The 23,719-nt window shown below is 45.6% G+C and overlaps 1 pseudogene; it reads right to left on the reverse strand.

The window, feature by feature from the left end:
* Positions 1 to 6,059: 6,059 nt before the first annotated feature.
* On the reverse strand, positions 6,060 to 8,526 carry LOC148109082 (protocadherin-23 pseudogene; annotated as a pseudogene).
* Between the last annotated feature and the right edge of the window lie 15,193 nt (positions 8,527 to 23,719).

The raw sequence follows: 23,719 nt of genomic DNA on the forward strand, positions 1-23,719 counted from the left end.
TCAATGATAAACTATATAGAAGAAATATACTTTAAAATAAAAGTAATATACACTCAGATGAAATGTGAAAAATACAAAGTAAAATCTCTGACTCATTGTAACTCTTACTTAGCTTTTGTTTTCACTGTGTAACTCTTCAATACAATTCAACAAAGTCATCGGTCTTCTAATGCATTAGATGGAGGACACCAAGAATTACAGGGGACTCAAATATCATTAAACTGCAGCCCGGCAAGGTCTTACAATCCACTGTTTTACTAATACAAGTAAACAACTGTAGCACTACAAAGAACATTAAGAAAAGAATAGAACAGGGGCACCTGGGTGGCTCCATGTCAGTTAAGTGCCTGACTCTTGATTTCAGCTCAGGTTGTGATCTCAGGGTCTTGAGATCGAGCCCCACGTCTGGCTCCTCGCTCCGTGGGCAGTCTCCTTGCACGCGCACGTGCTTCCTGTCTCTACACTAAAATAAATAAATCTTTGAAAAAGAAAAAAGAAAAAAGAAAAAAGAGCAGGACAGATGAAAAAACATTTAGTGGGAGGAGGAGGCATTTAAGATATGGCTACAGTCTCTCCAGTTTGAAGAATAGGCAATACAAAACAAGAAGTGATGGTGGACAGAACTAGGGTGAGGGCAATGTGCATCAATGAAGGGATGGATGTAAGAAATACTGAAGCCCATAAGATGGGTCAACTCCTGTGGTCAAATGTGCAGAGGAATCAGAGATGATGCTAAGAATTTAGGAAACACCTTCTTCCTTAATAAAGTCTGTTACTTCCAAAGGCACTAGGAGAGGCCTGGAGAGAAAGGGCCTCACACCACGGTAAGAACCATTTCATCTCAGCTTCTCTTGCAGATTTCTGCTTTCATCATCACTCAGACTTCAGGGGAGTGGCTGCTTGCCCTGCACACTTTGCCTGAAGCCAATTAATGCCCTTCACTGAAATCATACCGCCCCCAGGGGACTTTGGTGGGGGGGGTCTCCATTTTTACCTCCATGGTATAGTTGAGACAAAATCAACACATTTAGCAAGATTTTACTAACAGGAGATACTTAAAAAAAAAAAAAATAACCCTAAAAGATATAAGTCAGAAACAAGACACAGTTTAGTCCTTTCTGGTCCATGGAGCCCCAGAGGAATCAGGTCCTCCCATCCCTCAGGGTCTTCCCATCTTTAATGTCCACTGCCGGGACACCGTCCTAGACAGGTTCCTCAAAGTCAGACCACAAGAGCGAACAAAAAAGCACGGCCAGGTGCCCTCTCAGAGCTGCTTGTTACCCAGCTGATCGGTTTGAGACATGACCTGCTCTTCACCCTGGTACTTTACTTTTCAACAGTGCAAAACACAACCACTGCAACAAACCGCAAACCCACACACGCAGACACATGCCAAATGCATAAATACATCTATGGAGAGGACACACTAACAAAAATGGGCAAGTTTCAGAAAAGGAGGTAATGAACGAAAGTTAAGAAACAAAGAAGCTAGTGCTAGAAGGGAAATGACTTTGATCTGGGAAACGGTAGATTTAAGGTGCCCAAAATATCCCCGGGTAGAAATGCATACGAGGTAGAGCAACGTTAATGTGAGTTTGTATGAGAGGTTGACCCTGTAGATACGTTAAAAAAAAAAAAAAAAAAAAAGCAGTCCTGGGAACATGTACAGGAAGGTATAGAAAAGAGAGAAGTGAGGGGAAGACCGTGGCCTGTGCTCCGCCTCCACCACCCTGAGTGGGGAGACACAAGAGGAAAAGGAGGACCTGGCACGAGAGAGGCAGAAAGAGAAGGTAGTAAGACAAGAGAAGAGGCCGCATTCAAACACGAGGGAGCGGGCCACAGTCCAAAATGCTTTATGATTAAGAAAAGCTGATTGGATTTAAATTAAAAAAACACAGCTGCCTTTTGAGAAATAGGATTCAGTATAATGATGCGGGAACTTTGAGAACAGGAGGCTGCGAGGTGATCAGCTGGTGAAGGCAGGGCGTGTGTGAGGACCGTGGCAGTGGAGGGAAGGAGAGAGCCCACCAGCCCCAGCAGCCCCACCAGCCCCCGCAGGCTCTGGTAGCACCGGGACCTTGCCGGGTCTGCTCACGGGGGCCTCTTCAGCACGAAGGCCAGTTCCTGGCATGTAAGAGGTTCTCTGTAAATACTTGCTCATGGAATGATGTGTTTGTTCAATCCGTGCTGCTGTTTGAGCAAATAAATGAATGAGTGAATGCACAGTAATGATAGTTGAGGCAGTCTGAGACAATACTCTCGCGACGGCGTTTCTGGGATTCAGGGATACGCGCTGGCGATAAGGCCCGTCAGCACAGTTCACATCACTGCACTCGGCTGAAGTTAGTCTTTTTTTTTTTTTTAAGATTTTTTATTTATTTATGTGACAGAGAGACAGCCAGCGAGAGAGGGAACACAAGCAGGGGGAGTGGGAGAGGAAGAAGCAGGCTCCTAGCCGAGGAGCCCGATGTGGGGCTCGATCCCCAAACGCAGGGATCACACCCTGAGCCGAAGGCAGATGCTTAACGACTGCGTTACCCAGGCGCCCCTGAAGTTAGTCTTTTTGACAGTCATCTGAGGAGAAGGAGAGTCTTTTAGGCCAGACACGGAATTTGGGGAGGTAACCCTTGCGTGCCTGCCGAGTAGAAATCCCTCTCTGCCTTGGCCATAAAGAGATTCTGGAAAGAGCTCCTGAGGGGTGGGTTGTGAAGAAGGGGCTCTCCACATGGGGGACAGTAGGAAGAAAGGAATTAAGAATCCAGGTGAGTGCTTGAGAGGGGGGAAAACCCTTTGGGACTAGAGGTCACGGATCTCAAGCTGCTCCCGGTTCTCCTATTCGGTATTAAATCCCTTCCTTCTGCCCCACATTTAAAGTCTTTGTAAAGTTCTGATCTGGGTATGAGAATATAAAGGGGTTTGGGCAGCAGTGGGGGGTGGGAGGATGGCCAGTACCATGGAGGCAGGAGAAACAGTATCAAGAGCGGAAGAACCCCAAGGATCACTAATGTGGGTTAACTGTCAAGACACCTTGAAGGGTCAAGGGTTTGTTTCACTAGATGACATGGTATTTCCTTGCAGGGAATATAGGAAACAACTTTTTTCCCCCCTGTTGCTTCTTGTTTTGTTTTGGTTTGATTCGAACAAAGTATTGAGCAGATATGCAGTCCAAACAGAGAAAACTGGTGGAGGGCAACAGAAAGAAGGTAGGGTTATAAGGATCAATACAATGAAATTAAAGAAAGCCCTGGAAGAAAGGAGAGGCCACGAGACCCAAAGGCTAGGTAGGAAGGTTCCTTTTTACAAAGTAGTATAAAGAAAGATTGAAAGTAAAGAGATACAAACAGATGGGAGACACCTGGTGAGGCTTACCTGGAAGTTAGGGGACCGAGCCAGCTAGTGGGTTTACAGAATACAGAAAGTTCACACAGCTGGGGGAAAGGCCACCAGGGAAGCCAGGGAATAAGAGGGTTTCTGCAGTCCTGAGGGACTAGAGCACTGGAATTTCCAGAAATTCTAATTAACACGATGTAATACCATTTACAGCGATATTTAGCAAACAGGAAAGGTTTTTTTGCAATTGGAGGAGCAGTCCTACCCTTGAGCCAAGTTCGGCTCACCTAATGGATCTGCCACATACGGAGTAATATTAACGGGATAAACACACCTCACGGCAGAATCATCTCATTTTAGAAACAATTCTAGAGACAGGTTCTAATCAAAGGAATCACAATTAATTCACCCTGCCTATTTTCCTTCAAATGGAGCCAAGTTGTACTGTTTCATACCAAGATCGTCAAGGTCTTCCAGATGGAAGAAATCTTAAAAATCATCAAGTCCAACTTCTCACTTATTATGACTTCATTTTTAGAAATCCGTGGCAGAAATTATCAGTGCACACTGGCATCCATGTGGTGGTTTACATTTGTCAGCCTCCTTTGGAGTGCACTTGAGGCCACATAGCTGAGCTCTGGCCAATGCGACCTTGGTGGACGTGATCTAAGTCACTCCCAGGCCTGGCCCTACCTTGGATGGAGGAAGACCAGCCAATTTGCGTCATATCCAATTCTGCTTGAGAGATAGATAAACGTCCAGTGTGCTACTCACTGACATTTGTGGATTTGTCTGTTTCAACAGCAAGCACTCATTGATTCTCAAGCCTTCTTTGAATAACCTAATAACTCAAAGAACTGCCAATCATGCTAGAGAAGGAGATGGAGATTATTACTGCTCACAGATCCAAGAGATTAAGAAGATAGAAGCAGTCTTGAAACTCATTTTTAAAATATAGTGGCATCTTGGTTACCTAAAGGTTATTATTTGAGACATAACGTATAGAAGTTAAGGCCCTCCCCCCCAAGAACTGGGAAATAAGCAGTAGAGGTCCTAAAGAACCCAGCCTGAGAGCTAAATAAAGTGTTAGAGGTTCGCTCACTAGTTAGTCTCTCAGGTTCTTTGTATTTATTCAAGTTATCTTGGAGTAAATAAGTCAATCTCAGAAATGTGTTTATCTCACACCGGGTAAGAAACTGGAAATTGGTCTGTTTCTGCTTTGTTTGTTCATTTGTTTTGTTTTTTAGATTCCACATATAAGTGAAATCATATGGTATCTGTCTTTCTCTGACTTATTTCACTTAGCATAATACTCTCTAGGTTCATCCACGTTGTCACAAAAGTCAAGAGCTCATTTTTTTTTATGGCTGAATAATATTCCTGTGTGTGTGTGTGTGTTGTGTGTGTGTTGTGTGTGTGTGTTGTGTGTGTGTTGTGTGTGTTGTGTGTGTGTGTTGTATGTGTGTGTTGTGTGTGTGTTGTGTGTGTGTTGTGTGTGTTGTGTGTGTATACTACATCTTTTTTATCCATTCATGTATTGATGGATCCTTAGGTTGCTTCCATACTTTGGCTATTATAAATAATGCTGCAATAAACATGGGGGTACCTATAGCTTTTCTATTTAGTGTTTTCGCTACATATCCAGTAGTGAAATTAATGAATCATATGGTATTTCTAATTTTAGGTTTTTAAGGAACCTCTATAGAGTTTTCCACATCGGCTGCACCAATTTAAATTCCCATCCAGAGGGGAGATGGGTGGGGAGATGGGCAAAATGGGTGAAGGGGAATGGGGGTACAGGTTTCCAGTTGCTGAATGTACAAGTCACAGAGATAAAAGGTATCACACAGGGAAATACAGTCATGGTTTTGCAATACTGTTGTATGGTGACAGATGGTAGCTACGCTTGTGAGCATAGCATAATGTATGGAGTTGTCAAATCACCTTGCTGTAGTCCTGAAACTAATGTAATGTTGTGTGTCAACTACACTTCAATAAAAAAAAAGAAAAGAAAAGAAAAGAAAGGGAGAAAAAAAATAGGAAATTGGAAGCAATAAAGACTGGTGCTAGAAGGGGCCAAATCACAACATTCTGAGAGTGAAGGAGAGATCGGAATTCTAAAGGCAGAATTTCCAAAAAGCAAGGTAAAGATTTCTATTTTATAACTGAGCCCCACTACTTCTCAGAGTCCTGAAGGTGTCTCTGGAGGAACTCAACCCACAACTGAATTAAAAAAAAAAAAAAGAACTAATGTTGTCAACTAGCCTTTGTAAGCCTCTAAGGAAGTTACAACATGTACCAAATCTCTGCAAATAGTTACTCAAACAGTTTTGGTGTTTAAAGTATATTATTATTATTATTTGGAAAAAAATAATTTTTGAGGACCACCTTATTTCTCTAAGATGCCACACATCGATGCTCAGAAATGTGAGACACTGCCATTTGCACACTGTTTGAGTGAGTGGTTCCTCCCAAATCGATGTGGGTGCACAGAGCCAGCATGAAGGAAACCGGATTCCTTAAGCAAAACCAGGATCCAAATATCACAGGAAGCAGAAAGCCCCTTCGAGATCACTCAGTGCAAGCCCGACAGAAAAGTTAGGTGCCCAGAGGGCACCCATTCATCTCACTGTAGAGGAGGAACTGAAGCTCATGCCCCCTTGCTTTTGGAGCCAGGGTACGACTACCTACATCACAGTGTTCCTTCCCTGGATGGGCTTAATCTTGCCTTACCTTCCCTTCCCAGGCCTTTCTGGAATCCAGAGGTTGATCCAGAAGCATGATGCACTCACCTGCAAAAAGCAGTGTCCAACCGGGGCATGCTCCGCAAGGGTGGCGTTGTACACCTGCCTCCGGAAGATGGGCTCGTTGTCATTCACATCGTCCACGGTGATGCTCACCAGGCAGGTGGCCGTCAGTGGGGGTTCTCCGAGGTCTTGGGCTACCACTCTCAACTCTACTGCCTCCTGGACCTCTCGGTCCAGACTCCGGACGGTGCTGATCACGCCGGTTTCAGGATCAATAGTGAAGGACGGTCCACACTCCGCCGCCGAGGGCCACACACCTTCTGGGTTGCAGCGAACCGGAAGATGGACCAGTGAGTAGCGCAGCCGGGCGTGGTCTGTGCCAGCCTCATCTGCATCGGAGGCGCTGACCCACACGACCGCGGTGCCTGGGGCCGCGGCCTCTGACACCGAGGCCAGGTAATGCTCCCTGCTGAAGAGAGGCGGCTGGTCGTTGAGGTCGGCAACCCGAAGCAGCAGCGTTTCCTCTGTGCTCAGCGGCGGGGAGCCAGCATCCGTGGCCACCAGTCGCAAATCATACAGGTCGCGGCTCTCCCTGTCCAGGGGCCCCTCGACGCAGAGGAAAAATACCCCGGGGGAGCCGCCAGAGCGCAGCGCGAAGGCTCCATCCCCGCCCTCCAAGGACAACGAGATGCTCCCGCCTCCGAGGCCAACACCAGGCTCCCCAAAGGCCTCCTCTTCCTGCTCCGGATCACCGTCAGCGTCGGACACCGAGACGCGAGCTACGTAGTCGCCGAGTGCGGCGCCCTCGGAAACGCGCGCGGCCCCTCCCTCGGTGAGGAAGAGCAGGTGAATGGCGGGCGGGTTGTCATTCACGTCGAGCACGGCGATGGACACGCGTACCGTGGCAACCTCGGGCTCGGCCCCTCCGTCGCGGGCCTCGACCACCAGCTGGTGCCAGGCCTGTTCCTCGCGGTCCAGCGGCCTCTGCACCCGCACAACGCCGCTCAGCTCCTCCACGGTGAAGTAGGCCGCATCGCCCAGTGGCCCGAGCGCCTGCCGGGCGCGGAGGCTGTAACGCACGTGGCCATTGGGCCCCAGGTCGCGGTCGGTGGCGCGCACACGACAGACCTCGGCGCCCGGCCGAGCGTCCTCCCGCACCGCGGCGCGGTACTCGCCCTGCTCGAAGACCGGCGGGTTGTCGTTCTCATCCAGCACCCTAAGCTCCACACGCAGGTGGCCCGTGCGCCGCGGGCGGCCGCCGTCCCAGGCCTCGATATGCAACTCGTGTGCCGCCGCCGCCTCTCGGTCCAAGCGTCGCAACAGCACCAGGTCCAGGGGCTCCAGGGGCGACGAGGCCTGTGGTGATCCCGGGGTTCCGTAGCGCAACTGGAAGAACGGTCCTGCGGGGTCCTCGGGAAGGTCGGACGGCTGCACCAGGGTGTAGCCCTGCGTGCTGAACAGGCCGGCGTCCGGGTCGTGGGCACCTGGCAGGCGGAAGGCGGTACCTGGAGGGCTGAGCTCGGAGACGTCGAGTTTCAGGGAGTCGCGGGGAAAGCTGGGCGAGTGATCGTTCACGTCGTTGACGCGGATCTCCACCTGCACCACGGCGCCCAGCAGCGTGGCGGCCACAAAGCTGTAGTGGTCCCGCCGCTCGCGGTCCAGGCAACGAGCCGTGCGGATGATGCCGGTGTCCGGATGCACGTGGAAGTCGTCCAACAGCGGTGAGTCATCCGAATCCTCGGATAGAAAGAAGCCGCCCCCCTCTTGCTGCTGTGCCGCCGGCAGCCCCGCGCGGATGTCGCCAACTAGAGTGTCCGGAGGAAGTCCTTCGTCCACGGAAAGGCTGAGGTTGAACACCTGGGCATATGAACCCGAGGCCACCCACAGCCACGCGTGCATGAAGAGCCCGAGCAGGAAGCGCTGAGCCCCGGTAGCGCCGCCGCCGCCCGGCAGCCCGCGGGGTGACCCTCGCCTCCCGGGGAACAGAAGGCGCTTCCCGGTGGGAGCCCCCCGCTGCTGGTGCCCTTTGCCCATCCTCCGCCCAGAAGGGCTAATTTCTCCGCCAGCAAATCGGGAAAGCTCCCGGGTAACTGCCAGCTTGTGGAGGGGTGGCAGAAAAATCCAGGAGCCTCTTCAGTGTCTGGGCCAAAGAAGAAAAGACTTTGTTTGGCAAACGAACATACCCAGGAGTTCCCGAGGTTCAATCCGCAACTGGTGAAAACGTCCTCCGCCTGCCGCTCACGCAGACAGGGAAGCTCTAGCTGCCTCTGCCGTTGCAGCCACCCCTTCAGCCCCTGGATTTCTTTCAATGAGTCTCATCTCTTCTCCTCTCTCCTTTTATTCCTTTTACATCTGTTCCTTGTTCTGCTCGGCTTGTTGTTTCCCCCTGGTAAAGTCAGGTGCATTATTTCGTTTGCCAAAAAGGATGAAATTATTTAAAGCGCGCACACACAAGGAGAGGATGGGGGTCGGCCTGGGGAAGGGGGTGGAGTAAGGGCGGGGAGGCCGAGTGCGGGCGCCGGGCAGGAGCGAAGGAGGCAGGGAGGGAGGGAGAGGCGGCTCTAGCTTTGGCGGTGTCGGCGGCTCAGGGGGCTGCCTCTCCCCGCCGCGTCTCGGGGAGCAGAGGACCGCCCGGCTCCAGCTCCGACCCAGCCCCCACCGCCCCCCTTCCCTTCCCCTCCCCGCCAGTGACGCGGCGCATACGCGGGCAAACTCCAACCTGCGAGTCTCCGCTCTGCAGCGGGGCGCGTTCTCGCCGGGGCCGGGGACCCGAAAGGGGAGCGCAGCAGGAAGGACGCGCAGATTTGGATCGCGAGGCAGGCGGTCTGTCCCGGCTTTGCGTGCGAGTGGGCGGGGGGGGGCGAGAGCAGCAGCCCCTCCACGCCCTCCTCTCTCCATCCCCTGGACTGTTCCTTCGGCAGGCCTGACGCTTGGCTCAGGCTGAGCAGAGGGTGGGGGTTAGAATCACTTTGGGGAGCCAAACTTGTGTTCTGCATTTGGCGAGAGAGACTCGTCCCCAGCGGAAGGACAGATGGAGTCAAAGGCCGACGCGCAGCTGGGGCCAGGATGACTGCAAAGAGGGGAAGGCGGAACTTGGAAAAACCTTCGCGAAGCCCCGAGAAATGTGTGATACCCAGGGTGCAAACCATGCTTTATTATGCCGCGCTGCTACTCAGCGACGCGTGAGCGTCCTGTCACTCCCCTCTGCCACCGAGAATGACGACAATAGATTCGGCGTGCGAACACTTTTTTATGCATTCAGCGCCATCACAACATTTCCAGGATGTTTTACGATGCTGATTTATGGGCAGAAAGATGGGGTAGCTCAGGCCAGACCACCTAACTGCACTTCAGCATCGCCTCTGAGCAAGGAAGTTTGCAGCCAGGGCCGCTGTTGACAGCACTTTCAAACTAGCTTCTGTCTGAGTCCAAGAAAAATGCCAATAAATTGCCAGTCGCAGGTTTCCCTTCAATTATCCGTAATGATAGGTAGAAATTGATAAATGGCCTCTAATAAAAAATGCCTGAGGAAGGACTCTCTGCCTTCTTGAGAATGGCTGGTCCTATTTAGCAAATGGTTTCTGCAATTTTGCAGTTAGGCTGAAGGGAAGAATTAATTTCCTAGATTCTGTTGTGCTCCTTTGAGGACCAACAGCGCTGCAGGATGGTTCCTGGCAGCAACAGTAAAGTGCCTTTTAATATTTGGCGGAATTATATATAACTGCTAATCTCCACCATTATCTCTACCTCTGACAAAATAATAACAAAACAATGTACTTTAAAGCAGATATGCTGCATGTAAATAGAGACATTATTAAACTACATTCAGCTGCCTCTGGCCAGTGAAGTCTCCTTACCATTAAGGAGAACAGTTGCGAGTCTTTAGAATCTTCTTTCACTTCAACCTCTTCAATCGCACTTGAACTAGTCCCCAGCCTCTACTCTTGCCCCGCTGTAAGTCATTCTCAGCCAAGCATCTGGATTATTGTTTTTAAAGCTAATTCAAATCATGTCTCCCCCTGCTTAGAACCTGCAGATATATTTCCATTGTACTTGGATTATAATTCAGGCTCCTTCCAACTGTATAAAATTAACGTGGCCCTACCCACCTTTCCGACCTCATCTCATACCACCACTCTGGATCCAGAAGTACTGCCTTTTTTTCTAATATTGGTATGTGATCAGACTGAATGTATGTGTCTTCCTCAAAATTCCTATGTTGTTGTCCTGTCCCCCAACATGATGGTATTAGGAGGCGGGGTCTTTGGATTAGATGAGGTCACGGGATTAGTGTCATAAGAGTCAGGGGAGAGCCTGCTGCTCTCTGTTCTCTGGCGTGTGAGGACACAAGAGGTGAGCAGTCCACAACCAGGAAGAGGGCCCTCCCCAGAACTTGACCCTGCCGGTGCTCTAATCTCGGGCTTCTAGCCTCCAGAACTGGGAGGAATAAATTTCGGTTGTTTAAGCCACCTAGTCTATGGTACTTTGTACAGCAGCCTGAACAGAGGAAGACAGTGCTTTTGAATTGTTAAAAACTTTCTGTGCCTGGGAGTGATTTCTTCTGCATTGTGAAGGTTTGGCTCTTTCTCATTCAGGTCTTAATTCAAATGGCAACTTTATGGAATCCTCCCATGACCACTCTACTCAAGTAACTTCTCCACCATAAACCCTTATCCTCGGATTAGATTTCATTCATACCAACTATCGGTGCCTGCAATTAGCTTGCTCTATTCAGTTGTTTATTGGCTTATTGTGATCTCAGCCCCCTTCGTGGACTGGAAGCATTGCTTTATCCCAGAACCCAGATCAGCGCTGTCACATAAATGGCTTTCCATTTGCTAAATATGTGTACTGGAGGGATGGTTGGTTTAGCTGATGGGTAGATGGAGGGATAAGTCTGTTAAAGGAGGGGTTTGAAGCCATAATTCAGAATTAATTGACCATGAAATCCTTTATTGTGATGAATTGTATCTTCACAATTTACTCATTTTAATCATTCTACAGGGCTTCGTGAACTGATTTTTGAAGTTCAGCTTGTTTTGCAGAGTGTATTGTTACCAAATATTTACTTGAGTCTAAAAATAAAGGAAAAGCAGCTAGTTATTCTGCATCTTTCACTGACGTTCTTTGTAAACAGTGGTTTGGTTTAAAAACAAATGAAAAATCAAAAACTTCAAACATCTATTTTCCCATTAGTTTTTAGGCTTTATAATTTACGCATGTGCAATTCAAGGTCTCCTGCCCACTTCATACCCTTCCTTGAATGACTTGAGCGGCTATTTGGTGGGGCTAAGGGAAAAAAAGCATTTCTCAAATACGCAAAAAAAAAAATTATTTTTGAATCTAGTACAGAAGCCGATAGCTTGCAAGAAATAGGTCAAGGTCTAGCCCTCTTGGGAGAAGTATCATGGTGTAACTGGCAGGAGTATGGGCATTGAAGCTGGGCAACCCTGGCTCTGCTCTATAATTGTAGGCAAATTATTTCTATCTTGTTGGGCTTCAGTTGCTTGCTCTCCAAATTGGGGGTCGTACTATCTGATTTATAGGACGTTATGAGTCTTGAGTGAGGCAATGAATGTAGACCAGCACATAGAAGGCATCAGCAAATATTACTTCTCTTGCCCCTCTTGTTTGTGTGCTGAACTATTTTAGGGATGAAGTGCTTTGGGATTCTCAGTCATATCAAACTCTGACTTCTTAGCCCCCCTGAGTGTGGAGAGGGAGATGAAAACTTCCCAGTATCACAGACAGCAGCCATCATGGGCAGAAAAGCTCAGCACAGACCTTGACCTGGTGTTACTGGTTTAAGTAGTACAGGAAGTCCATTATCCAAAAACGTTTCCTCCCAGATTGTAGATAGTCCCTAGTTAACTTAATAGTCTAAACAGTTACTAAATGCTCAAAATGCTCAAAGCATCTCCCACCAAAACCCTATAGGGAAGGAATTATAATTACTATCCCATGATACAGATGAAGAAACTGAGATTCAGGGCATTGCAAGTAACTTGGACAAAGTCACATGGGTGTTAAGTGGTGGAACTGGAATCCAAACCCAGAGAGTTTCGTTTCAGGGTCCATGGCCTTTGGAGCATTTCACTGGTCATTTATTACCTCTATGATTTTCGGCTTCTGAACTGCAGAGGGAAGAACCCTGGACAGCATGTTTGTGTGAATGGTGGGATGGCATCTGCGAAGGGCCGCAAGGAAGTGACTTCTGGAGAGTGCAACGAGAAGGAACTATTTAGTAATGGGCATTAAAGCCAAGTGAGGAGGAGGAGCCTATGGAGGATAGAGGGTTTCTTCCCACCTCTTCCCAGAGAAGGAAGACCCTCTAACACTAGGAAGGACACCTTCACAGAAGGGGATGCCCCTGCTGTTTTGGGCTTACCTGTTATTATCTCTCTAAAAGGATGAGCTAATGAATGGAGCTCGTGATGGCTACATTGTACGTACCAACTTGGCCAGGCTATGGTGCCGAGTGTGATAGGTAATAGAGCACTACTCCAAATGTTGTTATGAAGGTAATTTGTAAATGCAATGGACATCAACGATGAGTTGTCTTTAAGATAAGGAGAGCGCTCTTGAAAATATGGTGGGCCTCACATAATCAGTTGAAGGCCTTAAGAGTAAACTGAGGTTTCCCAGAGAAGAAGGAATTGTGCTTCAAGAGTGTAACATAGAAATCTTGCCTGAGTTTCTAGTCCTCTGGTCTACTCTCCAAATTTTGGTCTTACCAGCCCACACAATCATGTGTGCCAAATACCGGGTATATGTTGGTTCTGTTTCTCTAAAGAACCCTGACATACAGAGCTTTGTGAGAAGAGGAAATGATTTAATGTCTGTTATCATAGTCTATATTTGATATACATATATTTCATGTTCTGAAAGTATTAAAATCAGAATCCTGGACATGATAGAGGTCTTATCCAGAAAGGTGATTACATGACAGATAATCAAGTCTACTTTCCTGCCTTAGGATCTAAGTGTCCAAAAGAGGTGATAGTCTTCTCCCTCTTTTTAAATTTTGAGCACAGATTGTATACACACCCATTCTATTTTATGAGCCCAACAGAATGTGATTAAATTTTATAGAGTACTTGTCTCTGTTTTTGATATCAACATATAGTTATTTCCTCTGACTCTTTGGGAAGATGAAGAAAAACTTTATCCCAAGATTTCATCATATGGCTGGAGAGAAGGATAACATGGCTTATCATTAAGTAGATTTAGCTATATTATACCAAATCATATTTTTCAAATCTAGTAGAAGCTGGAATGTAAGGGTTACATATACAAAAATTCTCCCTATATTTGAAGATTATAATATAAGTAGGTCTGAGATAGAACCCCTAGCTAAAGTAATTTCTGCCTGACTTTTGCCAAGTCTCCTCTCTCTCTTAAATTGCTTTTTCTCCTCAATAATTGGTAAGGCAGACCAACTACTCCCCACTCCTTCCACCAGACTCCAGATGGCCTACAAAGGCCAATCAAACCTGCTCAAACACATAGCCTTTAAGATTTGGCTTCTTTGACTCTGTCTTTGGCACACACACACACACACACACACTCACTCACACACACACCATCTTGCTTTCCCTGAAAGCTTTTCTTTAGATAAAATAATCCCAGCTCCTTATTTCCCCAACCCTTTAATCATTTTGTTTCTGTTCTCTGAACTCCTTCCAATTTCCCTATATATTGTATAAGATGTGGAAACCAAAACCACACACCATTTTCTAACAGGGTCTATGTATTGCCAAATTTAGGGAGGCTGACTTACTTCTTCAATCAGAAATCAAAGCCAAGTCCAACAGGTTCTTAACAAGTGGATGTTGGAACAGGTGTGACACCCCCATTCAATAAAGCAACACCTTCTGAGTAGATAATTATTCAGCGTAGAAAGGTAATTTACTTGCTTTCACTGAAAGGGATTTTTAGAATATTCATGTATTTACATAAAACAGCATGAAGGATTTAGTTAGTGAAGAAAAAGATAAATAGTGGTTAATTCTGCCCATATTTTTCTAGGTGTAATTGCTCTTGTGCAAAGTAAGGGAAACTGATCTGTTTCCTGGGACAAAGCAAAATTCACCAAAATACATATACATAATATATGTTATAATAATTCCAAGCAAGAGAAAGCAAAGGAAATACCCAGGACCCTGCCAATCCCACAAATATTCAGTGAGAAAAACACCTGGATTCTCCCCAAGCCACAGCTGTTCAGTTGGAAAATGCCTGGATCCCATTGAATCAAGGCAGTCAGGGAAAAGAGCCACATCCGGCCCAGTGTGTCTCCTCGGTACGACAGGCACACATGAATCCTATTTGATCAAGACACAGTTATTTTGGAAATAAATAGATCCTGCTGGATTCAAGCACAGTTCACGATTAGCACACACAGATGGGGATATACTGGGTGCAGATACAATCTACAAGAAACTCCTTCGATATACAGACATTTGGTAAGAAAGCTTATGCCGCAGAATTTTGGCTGTGTCAATATCTCAGTTATTTTTCTCGGGGAGCACGTGGGGCCCCAGCAGCACCGCTCCTTGATTAGGTTTGCCTGGATCACACAGGGGCGGAGTGTCTTGCCCTGATGCTTTAGATTCGTGGTGTGTATATGTAAGGAGAAATGCAAAAAGTGAATACAGCCGCTTTGATTTTCCTTAGTATCATCAAAACAGCAGCCTCATCATAATAGGAATGTTCCAGGCCTTTTGAAAGCATGTAAATTGAGGGGAAAAAATCCTGTATCTCTAGCATCAGAAAATTTACATTTTCTACGTACTTCCGGTTTTTTGGATGTAAACTTCTTTTGTATCCAATGCAACATTTTCACTATACTTGCCAAATATAACTTTTCAGTGATTCATGATAAAAATACCACTACTGACCCTGAAACTAACCTAGAAATTAGGTAGATATTTACAACAATTAAATAATTATTGTATTTACCTACTTTAAGTCATGCAGAGGTTTCCTACAGCTATTATAATCTATAAGGATTATAGCAGTGCTTAATACTTTTTTTGTTTGAGAGAGAGAGAGCAAGTGGAGGGGCCAAGGGAGAGGGAGAGAGAGAATCTTAAGCAGGCTCCAAGCTGGATGTGGACATGGGCTCCATCCCAGGACCCTGAGACCATGACCTGAGCCAATATCAAGAGTCAGACACTTCACCGACTGAGCCATCCAGGCGTCCCACCTGTGCTTAATACTTTTAAAGATGTTTTTATATTGCAGTTGAAGCTAATCCTAAAGAGAGAAACTGCTTTGAAAAGTCACAGATTTGACATCTAAGGGCCCTGAAATCCTGAGGTCTTGGGAGAGTCTCTTCTACCGGATAACTTCCCCCAGAAAACCGGCTTGCCATACCTGGGGAGGCAATGGGAGAAACTGCTTCATGAATTCAAGTGCCCCTCAAATTTCCTCCAATTGACTGCCAATGTCTTGTTTCCCATGACTATTTGTATCCATTATAAAAGAGAGAAAAACAGAGGAATGAAATCCCAGAAGCTTTTGGCCTGACATACATTCAATGAATAAACCACAGTCTAGCAGGAAGGCAGGCCTAAGTCCCATGGTCAACGATATGCACTCTGACCACTGTATACTGAGTGTTTTCGCCATCAGACGCGCTCCAGGGTATCTACACTAAGAGACACTCCTGAATTTGCTGGAGTTTCTCCTCAAACACAGCTTCCTGTGTCTGCAAATGTATATTTTTTCCCCTCTGCCTTCACAGGCTTTTATCTCTGATCTGTTACTTACACATCCAGCCTCTGAGCTTCTGCTCTGTGCTTTATATCAAGATTCCTTTTGAAGGCCCTCAGCTTCTCATGTATTTTTATCCCCAGCTCAGCTGTTTAACCTGTGGGCGTTATACTCCGTTTCTTCTTTCTTCTAAGCCCTGGTCTCTCCGATCCAGGTAGAAGGGGGAAGCTTAAAAATAACAGCTATAAAAAATGCCCTGTGGAGGAGATGCTTTAAAGACCCAAATGATAAAGACCCCCCTTCCCGAGCCCCAGATGAAGATGAAGTGCTGACAAGCAACCAGGAGCCCACAGAGACAACTGCTCATTTGCGAGCCAGCGCGTCATGCCGCCCATGGGGAAGAGGCAGAGCTGCACGAGGCGGCAGAGGGGCCAGAGCTGCTAACCCTTGACCGCCGCAGGTGCCGGAGTGAACAATTCCAGGATCTCGGCCCTTCTTCTGCCAGCATGTCCCCAGCATCAAAGCCATTTTCACAAATCAAGGTAATCTGAAGGATGATTCGAGACCTCGCTTTCCCTTGCTCCTACATACACGTCCTGGCAGTCCCCGGTGGGAGGTGACATAATGCCGCCCCTCAAAGATGTCCATGTCCTCCTCCCCAGAGCCTGTGAATGTGACACCTTCCGTGGCAAAAAGGACTTTGCACATGGGATCAGATTGTGGATATGGAAATGGAGAGACTGAAATGGGCCCTTATAAGTGGGCGGAGGAGGGTCAGAGTCAGAGAAGGAGATAGGACAAGGGAAGCAGAGGTGCGTGTGAAGGGGCCGTGGGGGAAAGAACTCAGTCAGCCTCTACAAGGTGGAAGAGGCAAGGAAATGTATTCTCCTCCGAGCACCCAGAAGAACACAGCCCGGTCGACACGTTGATTTTAGCCCAGCAAGAACTGTGGCAGTCCTCTCACCTCCAGAACTGTAAAATAGTACATTTGTATTATTTTAGGCCCCTACGTTTGTGGTAATTCTTTGCAGCAGCAACAAGAAACTAATACTTCCCTCGACAGTACCAAGGTCGGTGTGTCTTCTTTCTGGCATTCTCCATAGCGGATACCTATGTCCCCAGAGTCTTGTCGTCTCTCAAACACCTGAGTTCTCAGTTGCAAAGAAGGAGGAAGTTACCACAGCGCTGGCTTTGCTTCCAGCCAACAGCATCTCCAGGGATTAGTTCCAGCTAGAAATGTGGGCAGATTCATTTCAGAGAACGTTTCTTATACTGTCAAGATGAATTTTTTTCTTTGATTTAAATGCATTATCCAAAGTTTTATCTTTGTATAAAATGTTTAAAAAAGTATATATCTGCAACCAAAAAGCATTCCTGTTGAAAGCGTAAAGGAATACCGTGCAAATAAAACACCCTCGTGATAGCTTTTACCACGACCTTCATTAGATGTGCACTTGGGGTCCCGTTGAGAGGTAGCCACAATGTATCGGAAGAAGGCGAGAGTCTTCAGGAAAAGGGCTAGGAACACAAAGGTTACTTTTAAAGCAAAATGCATGGCCTCAAAGCCAGAAAATGGGGTTCCGGGTGCATTGTGGAGAGAAATAAATCCTGACTGCGGAAACAATGTTAAGTGTTATATAATGGGCCATGAAATCTACTTACTGGGGGGGGGGGGTGAGGGGCCCAAGAGGTAGGAAACCTGCTAATGCACACAAGGAATGTTTCTTTTCATCTCAGCATACTCAGATGTAAATGCAGTGGTTTTCAAACTTTTCTGACCACCGTAGTAAAATATATTTCAATACCATATGCCACCAAACACACACACACACACACACACACACACACACACACACACACAGTATAACTGGAACAATAGTTTCATGACAATCCAATTTTATTGTTCCAATTTTATTGTTATTTTTCATTGTTAATTTTTTAAATGGTGGCCAGGACCCACTAAGTGGTCATGATGTGCAGTTGAAAAACACATCTTCAGGACACCTGAGTGGCTCAGTTGGGTTAAGTATCTGCCTTCGGCTCAGGTCATGATCCCAGAGTTCTGGAATGGAGCCTGCATTGAGCTCCCTGCTCAGCGGGGTGTCTGCTTCTCCCTCTCACTCTCCCCCTCCTCCCACTAGCACTCTCTCTCTTTGACAAATAAATAAAATCTTTAAAAAAAATACATCACCTGCAGTGCATACTGTTTAACACTAAAATAGGTGCTCTCTTCCTAATTAGTACTAAGAGTTTTTTTCATTATTACCTAGTAACTTAAAAATGAAATGCTAGTTTGGAACTAACTACTTCGAAGGTCTTTCCAACTTTATGATTTCATAGTTTTTCCTCAAAAGAAACATTATTTTATCCACAGTTTCTTTTTTAATAGAATGAAACTAGGACTGACAACTTGGAAACTTCCCTGCAATAAGTTGATCTAATAAATAAATGTTTTTTTTTCCTAAAATAGTTCTGATACTAATTCCGAATCACAATCAGGAACTCTTGAAAATATTGTCACAGTTTGGGCCACATGGGCATGGGTATTTGTGACTTTTGATTTCAGGAATTAGGGAAGCAGAGTCACTGCTAAGGGATAAAATGAGTCATTCCTTGAGAGAATTTTGATTTGGGATCCTAGCCACAAAAGTCTTCTCCACTCCCCATCGCTAAGCTTGCTCGAGGCAGGTAATGCTAGATTCCTAAGACTCACAGAAAACTGCCCACCTTCACTTTGTTTCCAACAATCATGCTTCGTCACATACTTCTCAGATTCTCGCCTGCAAAATAGGAGTAACACTAAGCTCTCAGGGTCCAGGAATAGTTAATAAACTGTGCTAACCTACGGAGATGCAAAACAATAGAAATCACTCATCAGTTGGCTCGGTGGTGACAGATTCCAATTTCCCATTTTCCAGAGACACTCTCCTTATTAGCAGGCAAAAAACGGACCAGTTAACTTGCCCAAGATCTATAGCTTGCTGTAGTGATCTCATCGGTCTGTGTCCCTGATGGGGACTCAAGCAGGTGGTGCGGAGAGCGGCGAGCTGACATTGGAGACATATTGCCTAAATAGGCTGATGCACCAGACCAGCTAATTTTCCTTCTATTTTGAGGAGAGCAATTATTTTCAATTGCCATATATCAAAATGACTTTGCATGTGCTCCAAAATACAGCAAGTCAATAAACTGTAATGTAAATGAGTGACTCCAGTTACTTTGATTTTTAAAAATGAAAGATGAAAAAAAGGGGGGGGGGGAGAGAAGCAGAGTCCCATAGCACTTCATTTAGAATTGAAGAAAGATCACAATTCAAGGCTTTACTATATTACCCTGGTAGGTATAATGCCTACTATTTCGGAAGCCTTTTAACGATACAGTATAGCAAAACTACTTGGTGACTTTGTCTTTAAATCCCATCAAACTGTTGAGGTTTTTTTGTTTTATGGGAGAAGACAGGGTCTCTTTTATGGAAAGTGATGGAAGGGTGGAAGGATGAAAAGGAAGCGGAAAATAAACACTGGACACGAGACAGCGGTTGGGAAGGTACCAAGACATCTTTGGACCTATTTCCTTGAAACCGGCAATACCAAAGGAAAACATCAGTCGTGAACCCAGAAAAACTCACCTGCCCCTTCTGTCCAGAACTAGAATTTAAGCTGGTTTAAGTGCTCCGTTAGAAATGTGGTTTCTAGAGAGAAATGCATTCGGAATTCTAAGCAAGGATTTTGAAGGGAAATTTTAATATCTATATTTAGATTTAGCAGCCCTGAAGGGAAGTAGGGTGTTGATTTATGAAGCTGAAAGAAATTATGAGCAGCTGGAACATTAAGGACACATTGTCAGAGGGGGGCTTTCATCTCTAATTTGGACGGGAGCTTCAGAACCTTCCAGAGCTATGATCTGGACTCAGAAGAGCTGAGAAGTCCCTATCTGGTCAATTTGAAAATGAAGGTGTTACACCCGACCTAGGACTGTTTGACAGAGCAGTTAAGGGTAACTACAAAAGGGAGTTAAATTTCTGTTCAATTTTATAGTTTTCTTTTTAGAGGTAGCTTTTTATTTTTTTCATTTATGATGAGTAATTTTTGAAATCAAAAGACATTTAAAAGAATAATTGAAAAAAAAGAAAGTCTGAAATCTCTTTATTAATTCCAGAAAGGCTGACTATCAGACTACAAAGCTCTTCCCAAGGCAAAGCGTCTAAATGAATATAAGCTTCCTCTTGTGGGCTGAGTTGCAGACAGAGGCGTAAAACAATAAGAATAATGTCTCAGGGTAGACAAATACATAATTATCTTCTGTATTATTGAATGAATAAATTACTGCATGGTAAATTATCCTAACCTCTCTTTCTTCAGATTTGGATAAAAATTGTCTTCCTCGCTGCTTGCAGAGGGCTTCTATATATATACAAAATCCATTCCTGACTGCCTTTTGGGTTCTTCCAATACTCTTTAAACCAACATAAAGATGAACCGTTTAAACCACTGAATTCTGTTTTGTTGTTTTTGAGGATTTATCTAACATGACTCTTTTATTGTATAGACAAACCGGTTGCCTGCCTTTTGGGGGATTCAGTCATCTACTCGCAACACAAGCAGATTATGGGGGTATGCTGCGCGACCGCAAGGTGGGGAGAGAGCCAGAGTTTTGCAGCCTGCGTTCCAGAAACCATACAGATCTACTAAGCAGAAGGTATCAGGAATCCAAGGAAGAATCTGGTAGTAGAAAATCCCTTACCTAGAAGAACCCACAATCCAGCCAGGGGAGCCGACCAGTAGAAGATTAATCACATTACAAAGTGAATAATGCTATAGTAAGGAGTGAGAAAAAGCTTATGGAACACTAAGGAGAGCTTCGCTTTCATTCAGATCCAGCCTGGCTAAGACAGTCCATTACTCTAACCATCTCTTAGCAACAACCTGAACAGCCTTGGCCCTTGACCCTTCTGAGGCTCTAGCCCCTTCCACAAGCCTTTCCTTTTGGATTAATACAAGGGACTTTTTGCTTGCTTCGGTCTTCCTTGAGACATTAACTGCCACTATAGGTAATCCTTCTCTCACTCAGGATCACATCACTGCTGTCCATGTCCTTCTCATCACTTTGTGAAGTTAAAAGCTTTATTTGGTTACCTTTTTATTATCCTCTTGGCCTGTAGTAAGATTTTTGTGCATTTTGTTTACATTTCTACACCCCCCCCAGTGCCTACAACAACATTGAATAAAAGTATGAATTAATGCAGACTGACACCATTTCAAATCTGTATGTTCCAACTTCAGTCGGGACCCCACAGCTCTTCAATAAACTTTTTCATTGGCAAATCCCATTCCTTGAGTCAGAAGAACCACCCCCCCATTAGCTGAAGTGGGATCCTCCCCACACCCCAAGGACAATGTTCCTATGAGGTCTTCAAGGGGCTTTCCAGAAGCCACATTTAGGCCCCTTACCTGGTCTGTCTGCTGCATCACACGAGGTTGACCAGCCCCTCCTTTCCTGTGGCTAACACAAAAACTTTCTGTCCAGGTTTTCTTTTCCCAAACCTGTTGAGTCAAAATCTCCATACTCAAGACCCAAGCATGGTGTAGTCATTATAAGAGGCCTAGGGGCTGCTGGTGCACAGGCGGGACTGATGACCACCTCCCCTGGCTTTCTTCTCTTCTCGTTTTCTTGTCCAGGGCTGGCTTTAAAACGTAGATAGGGAGGACATAAAGGTGATTGGCAGGATGGAAGAGGGGGAGGAAATTAGACAATTGGCCTTAAAACTGCCTTTGTATGGCAAACACATCTTTTTTACTTAGATTTCATGTTTTCAGAATGCTACAAATAGGACATTGTAACCCTTGCACCTGATTTACACAAAGGCAATTGCTGTCAGAGGCATGTGTTCATGATTTACATAAGATTCGGGAAATAGTAGTCGTCGTATGGAGAATACTGTTATTACCATGGCGATTATTATTTGGGGGATAAACTGCCCCTCATTCTTGATACCCTAGGCACTTGCCCACTTCTGTGGTGTCAGCTTTCTTCCTAGACCCTGTGATACCCCAAACTCTAACTTAAGATCACACCCTCTCCCAAGGACTTTAGGATAACTCCCAAAGATGTAACAGATGCATGATGGGATTGCCAAAAGGAGAAGAAGAAAAAAAAGGAAGAGAAGAAATAGAACTGAGAATTTCCCTCAAATTAATTTCAGACCCCAAACCCCAGATACAGGAAGCTCAGAGAACACCCAGCCGGATAAATGCCAAGAAAACTACATCGAGGCATATAATTTTCAGGCTACAGAAAAACCACGGTAAGGAAAAACTCCTAAAAGAAAGAGAGACGGGGAGAACTAGAGAGACAAAGGTGAGATGGAGAGGCTAGTATGGGGAAGGGGAGAAGATAGGAGAGATAGAAGATAGAGAGAAAAAGAAATGGGGTGATGTCACAGCTGAGAAGAGAGATGGCCACAGAAAAGGGAGATCAAACAAAGAGGTGGGGAAGAGGAAGACTGGGGGAGAGGGAGTTTAAAATGTCCTAGAACAAAGAAGGCGCAGTGGCAAAGTCAAACCATATGTTTTGCTTTGTTTTTTTTAAGATTTTATTTATTTATTTAAGAGAGAGAGTGTACCGGAGCAGCGGGTGGGGGGAGGGGCAGAGGGAGAGGAAGAAACAGACTCCCCGCTGAGCAAGAGCCTGAACACACTGAGGACTCAATTCCAAGACCCAGGGATCATGACCTGAACTGAAGGCAGATGCTTAACCTACTGAGCCACCCAGGCATCCCCTATATGGTTTTTAATGTGGTTATCTCCTCCGTAGCTCCTCGAAGTTCAGGGAATAGTTTTTTCTCTGCAACTCCCGGCTTGGTGCTTAGCATATTATAGGCACTCGGGAACTATTTGATGAATCGATAGATGTTAGGAGATTGAGCTGGCCTTCTTACTGTTTCTTGAACACATAAACCACCTTCCTTCTCTTGGAATGCTCTTCCCCAGAGATCTACTTGGCTCACTCTTTCACCTCTTAAAAAAAAAAAAAATCACACTCTTTCCCCCTCAAACACTAATTCCTCATTCTCAACTGGTGACTAGTCTCCTCCAAATGATATTTTACAGGCAAGGCAATTCAACCCCTATGTACCATTTTCTCTCTCTTACATAATTCATTTGGTTATAATGATGTGACTATCTAACCAGTCGCCTAATTTAGGAATTTCTCTCTTTCAAAGTCACAAATAATCACTGAGCCCTATTGATTACAGTTTTTTTTTTTAAGATTTTTTATTTATTTATTTGACATGGATAGAGACAGCCAGCGAGAGAGGGAACACAAGCAGGGGGAGTGGGAGAGGAAGAAGCAGGCTCATAGAGGAGGAGCCTGATGTGGGGCTCGAACCCGGAACGCCGGGATCACGCCCTGAGCCGAAGGCAGACGCTTTAACCGCTGTGCCACCCAGGCGCCCCTGATTACAGTTTTAAACATGGTTCAAATCTCTCGCCCATCTCTCTGACATTGTTTTAATCTAGATAATTAAGTCGTATTTAAATCATCAGACTGCTTCTTGACTTAGCTAGCTTGCCTGCAGTATCTATTCTCTCTCTCCGCCATTGTCAACCTATAAAATACTGCCAGAGCTATCTTTCCAAACACAACCTGATGATTCCTGCCCCTCCCCTTGTTTAAAAACCCTTCAGTAGCTGCCCACTGAGGACCAGAATCAAACTTCCTTAGTGCGGGATGCAGAGCTCTTCATGATCCAGTCCCAGCTTATTTCCCATCCTTACCACCTTTCTTTCCTCTCAAGACCTCAATCAGCTCAAATCTTTTCAGAGTTCTAGAAAAGGTCACTAAACTGTAAATATCCAAATATATTCACGACCTAGGCACAAGCTCTCCCCTTCAGAAATGCAAATTCCTGAACAGTTTCTTTT

This window comes from Ursus americanus, chromosome 13 (assembly GCF_024610735.1).
Source record: "Ursus americanus isolate L20-20 chromosome 13, mUrsAme1.1.p, whole genome shotgun sequence".
NCBI lineage: Eukaryota > Metazoa > Chordata > Mammalia > Carnivora > Ursidae > Ursus > Ursus americanus.